The 5,971-nt window shown below is 33.1% G+C and overlaps 1 pseudogene; it reads right to left on the bottom strand.

Moving 5' to 3' along the window:
- Window positions 1-2,760: 2,760 nt before the first annotated feature.
- On the bottom strand, window positions 2,761-4,056 carry LOC149263811 (aspartic proteinase nepenthesin-1 pseudogene; annotated as a pseudogene).
- Window positions 4,057-5,971: the final 1,915 nt, after the last annotated feature.

A 5,971-nucleotide genomic window follows, 5' to 3' on the forward strand; every position in this document is an offset into this window, starting at 1 on the left:
GCTTGCATAGAGAGTTGGACAATTTAGATTAGAATGCACTTAGGGAATTTAATGGGATATAAACTGAGAGAGGGGCTTTGAATCTCCACCCAACCATAGACAAGCGACAACCAAATATTTCTTGCAGTTGTTAACCCTAAGAAAGACTCCAAAGTTTGAGGTAGATTTATTCAAGAGGAGTTTTGAACTAATATTATCAGCTAAAAGAGGGTCTCTTGAGGTTGCCTCACCTCCACCCACCATATATCAAAACTGGTGAAAACAATGAACCACTAAGATCACATACAACCATCATTCACTCAAGGGATTAAATTAGTATCATCCAATGAAACATGGTATCTCAAGGCCATGCTTCCTTCACTGACTATCTATTTAGTGATTTCACATATAGCAAAGAAAATTGTCCATTATACAGAGGGACTTCCAAAATCCCAAACTATCTAAGGATATGGACACAATGAGTCTCAATTGAGATGTGGAGGGAGAGAGATATATAATTAATAACACAGAGGGTTTATCATCTATGTTACCTTTGAAGGAATAAGAGTGCACTTTCCATTAGCTTAGTGGAATATTTCACCCATTTTCTTAGATCAAATCCCATGGAACTACCATCAAGTGCTATCATCCGAGTAACCCTGTGTGCTTCCACCTCTCAAAGGCTATCAATTAGCAAATTTTATAGTGGATTTATCATTCCTATAAGGCACAACCACTATTATATGATTATCAGTTAGCAAGTCTCATAGGCTTCTCATCTCGCTAACATCAGATTTATGCTCTCCCTAAATTCTCTCGGTCTTGATATCTTCTCTTCCCTCTAAAAAATGAGCTTGATCATCTAGGAGCCTCATGGCCTCCATATATTTTTATTCGTGTTCCCTTCTCTTCCTATGTACATACTTATAGGGTGTTTTTGCAAACACCTTTGGTCTCTTCTTCTTATTTCTTCAATAGAAGCCTCTCAGCCTCCTTCATTCATTTTTATTTCTTTGTGTGCATCATATCTCCTCATTCAACGTGTGAGAGAATGTGCATAGCCCCAACACCCATGCTCCTATCATTATTTTTAATTGTAACTGAATGAAGTATTCTCTTGCGTGGTCTATGTGGATCACCCACACTTGGAAGCGCGACCCATACTCCTCATTAACTTTTGCCATTTCTTGCTTATACTGTTTCCCAAATAAAATATGGGTGCATCCTTATTTTTGTAGTTGAGTTATTACATAGTTAGCTCATTAAAACCCTCTCATATATCCCATGAATCATATTTAAAACAACCAACTCCTCAAACAATCCCCCTCCTCAAGAAAAAGAATTTGTGTCCCTCTCTTAGCCATTTTGAATTTTACATTTACATAATTACAGAGAATTATTTTAAATTTTTATAACGGAAACTAACCCGTCGGGGATGCCACAATCCGCACAATCCGCACCCCCTTAGAAGAACACCATCCTTGATATTCTTATTTCCAAACAAAAAGAAAACATCCTTATCCCAAGCATAAATGATTTGGAGCTTTATATTTACAACTTAATTACAATCACAACACACATATACAATCGTTTTTCCAACAACTCGATGGATATATACCCATTAACTTGGTCGTCCTTTAATGCATTTTTATAATTTTCTCGATGCCTTGGTTGTACGCTCTCATATCTTCAAGCTGCTACAATCCTATTTTTAGTCAATTTCATTCACCCTGACTTGACAATTCCCATGCCACCCCGATTATTTTTCTCAACGTCAATTCATGTCATGAGTAGAGCCTGGGTTTTCCTAGTGTGGCATATGAGCGAACTTCCTATGATCCTTTTGTGGTGGCGGTGTTAAGCCTAGAGCGTCAACCTTGCCCTGGGTATTTTGTATACTTTGCTAATGTAAAAAATGTTTTCCTGGTTTATGTTGGGATCGATAAGTATACGTCGGGTATAAATTTTTAATTTTAGTTGTTATTTGGCAAGAGACGTCGAGATGTTGTTCCTCCCTCTAGTCGCCTAGATGCCTATGATATACTCTGATTTTCTTTAGTAATATAAACATGTTAATTTACCCAAAAAAATATATATATATATATTATTAAATAAGATTAACCATAATAAAATTTTTATCCATCTTTTAAATTTATAGGCTACTTTTGATATTTTTAAGTTATTAAAAAGTATGGCTAGAATATGGTTAGAATTGGTATGAAATTGGTTAATTTCCTTTAAGATTGGAATGGAATTTGGTTAGGTTTCGTTTAGTTTAGCGTTCAACTGGATTGCCATATTACTGTGCGACAGGCTGGGTTGAATTTTAATCATAGAAACGATTGAATGCAGATTTGAACAAGCTGTTCATCTAGAGTTGGGTTTCCAAATTATTTGGATTAAGGTTCTCACTATATTGGCTGCAAAGACAGTGAAAACCGTGCAGGTATGTATAGGCTTCTTTGCAGGTACTTGACATTTGACGGAATGCGATTACATAACAACATATATTTTTAATTCTTTATGGTATAAAATAATGATTCTTATATTATTTATTTATTCTTTTTATTTTTTTTCTTTTATGTTTTGGAGTTAGGTTTACAAAAGTCCAAATATAAACCGTTAATACAATACATAATACATAATTAACATATTAACTTAATATATTAAGTTTATCCCTACAAAATATATCCACATTTAATAATGTAATTTAGGTAAGATACTAAACTAAAAATGATAATACTAATCAAAATAATACAATACAGCTGTGGATGACATGCTTTATAGACTGTCGCAAACGGCAGGCTCGAAGGAAAGCCGTTCATTTTCCAGATCATATAGTATATGGAAGTTCTGTTGTAGAATATTGCCAAAAAATGAAAATTCGAAGCTCGGCAACATTGCCAGACACACTAAACCTTTATCGCCCGGAATCATGTAGTTGTCTTTTGTCAAAGGGTAATCCGCTCCGCGGAAATGAAACGTAATAGTGGGAAAATTTGGCAGAGCTCCACTGGATGGCAAAATAAAGCAGAGATCTAGAGCGCCGGGAGGACCTATAGGAAGCTTGATTAATTTAACCAATTCACGCCTCAGCAGAGAATAGGCAGCTGGATCGAGATATGTTAAAGTCGTTCCAGAGTCGATGATGATGGGCCCATTTCCAACGGGCTGAGTGTTTAAGGTACCGTTGGGAATCCTGAGCGAAGTATTTGCCACGCTTATGCCATCTAATGCGAGATAGTAGAGGCTCGGATAGAGGCTGTTGGTGATAAGGGGAGTCGAACTCGGCTCATTGCTGCTCAATTTCGCATGCTTTCCAAACATGAGAGGGCTCGATTTTGACTGAGAATCTTGAATTGGCAATAGACAGTAAGAAAACCTCTTGGGTATTGATGGAGCGAGCTGTGAAATTAACGACACGGGACCTCGTCCGAAGCCCACAATCCCGGCTCCTGGGGCGAAATCGCCTGAACTATTCGTACTGCATCCAAAGGCCATGTGTGGGACTGATTGATTCTTTCCAGATTTGGAAGTAAAGCTTAAGGTCTCGTATGAGAGAATCCCCGATGTCGATGAGGAATCGGCATAATCGTACTCGTATTCACACCCTGCATCTCCGCAATGAAAAGATATATCCGAGTTACAAAGCGCGCTTTTGCATGGAAGCTTGCTGTACGTGGACGAACGATTCGGATTATAGATTGGAGTCGTCTGTTTAAAGCAATTAACGCAGGGCTGGCACTGCGTCCATATCAGGTCGCTTCCAGTATCAAGAATCGCATAATAGTGTAAAGCTGGCGTACCTATTGCTAAATTCATGAGGTAATCTCCATTCCCTTTGATTACAGACGCTCCAACCTCTTTCTGCACCATTTTCTTGCTTCGATAGATTGCCCTTCGCACGCGCTCAGCGTAACTGATATTCCCTGGACTAAATGGGGACAACAGCGAATCTACATGCACCAGATCTGCTCTGAATCCTAACTGCTTTGTATCGGCTACTTTTCTTCCACTTACATATACTGTGTCTGACACAGAAAGCAATACGACGGCCATGAACAGAGCAGGCCCCATGCCCATGTGAAACCTAAATGGTCCTTCCATGGATTTTTAGCTATTCATATACTCAGGAATTGAAACAGTGTAGTGCAGGTGAACAAGCATAAGACTAACCTATATAAAATCTCACAGCGGCATAGAAGGAAGTTTGTTTTAGCCAACAGTACAAAAATTTAAACAGTACAAAAATTAATATTTTGAAATAAAAAGTTTTTTTTCTAAATGTAAATTGCTATATTTTGATGTGGTTTTTATGGAGTTATTTTTTTAAAATGTAAATTGCTATATTTTTATGTGGTTTTATATTGAGCTATGAAATATAAAATTGTATTAAAAATTAAAAAGTTTAAAAAAGTTTTTAATCACAAATGTAACAAGTTTGTATTTTGCATAAAACAAAAAGCCATTTGGATAGTTGCCAACTATCTATTTTTTTATGTATGAAACTTTCTTTATTTTTATAACTTTAATCAAAAATTGCCCACCAGCTTTTATGTCAGAAACTTTCTTTTTTCTATAAGTTTAATAAAAATTCTATTCATTATTATATAAATTTAAAGTTAATAAAATTTTAAAAATTATTAACTTCACTAGTCAATAACTTTAAAAAACAAGGACTAATCAATAAAACTACCTATTAGATTTGTTATTATAATTTTTATAAACTAAATATAACTTAAAAAATTTAATAATAATTACCAATTTCGTAGAAAAAAAAATCCAAGTATTTCAGAAAACATCCCAATCTAATTAAGTCTCACCTAATCACACAAACCCAATAACATCCACGATTTTTATTTTGAATTCAACTTTAAAAGTAGTCCCTAAACTCCACGAAACTTTAAAAAATCTTTCAATAATCTAAATTCCCTCTCAGCTTTTCCAAACATCTCCTTTTGGACCAATGATTTCACACTATTATCCTTTGATTATATTTTATTAATATGACATATCCTTTGCTTATATTTGATTAATATGACACGACATTATATGCGGAGTAAAGATCATATTTGAAGTTTTCATTGTCTTTGGAGGTTTTTCTTGTTATTTTATAAAATTTAAATTATTTCATTTTTCTAATTTTCAAAATCTAAATATCATTACATAAATTATTTTCGTGAATCATTGAATATATATTTAAGGTTTAAAATAAATATTTTTATAAATTTAAAAGTGGTGTATTTATTATTGATATATAAATATGGTAGTAGATAAGTTTTGCTTTTTTATAGTATTTTTATTTTATGTGTTTACATATATTTTCGTACATTAAAAATTTATTGATTCCAATATTTATTGCAACGTTGGTATATTTATGGAAACTGATTATTGAATTTTATATTAAAGTAAGGAAGGTTACATGAATTATAAAAAAAATCGTTTAGTTTAACGCGCTTTATTAATTAGTTGATCTTTAGTAGTATGGGGAGGAAGGTTTATAAGAACATATTTTTTAGTGATTTTTTTTAATAATTATGTTTGGTATATTGTATTAATAAGTTAATTGCAAGTAGTTTTTAAAATAAGTTAATAATTGTAAGTAGTTTTTAAAATAAGTTGATTTGTTTGGCAATATATAATTTTTTTTCCACTTATGTTATTGGAATAGTTTTCAGGTAATGAATTCAATTTATAATGTGATAATCAATTATAATTATAATAAGAAAACTAATTTTTTTGTATGACATAGTTTTATAATTTTTTATTTTTTTGACATATATAATTCTATTGAAACACTCGAGATTGTTTCTTAGTATAAAGTATATCTTTCAAACATTATCTTATTAGTTGATAAGGATTATTGACTCTTTTTTACAACTTATTTACTTTATCTTTCCATATAGGAATTGCCACACGGGTGGTTATTTATCCCAATTTTGGATATACACTAGTACATGTATGAATACTAATTTTCATGTTAAATCTTATA

This window comes from Pinus tabuliformis, chromosome 6, assembly GCF_031772625.1.
Source record: "Pinus tabuliformis cultivar Carrire ecotype Pingquan chromosome 6, CPIR1, whole genome shotgun sequence".
In the NCBI taxonomy this organism is placed as follows: domain Eukaryota; kingdom Viridiplantae; phylum Streptophyta; class Pinopsida; order Pinales; family Pinaceae; genus Pinus; species Pinus tabuliformis.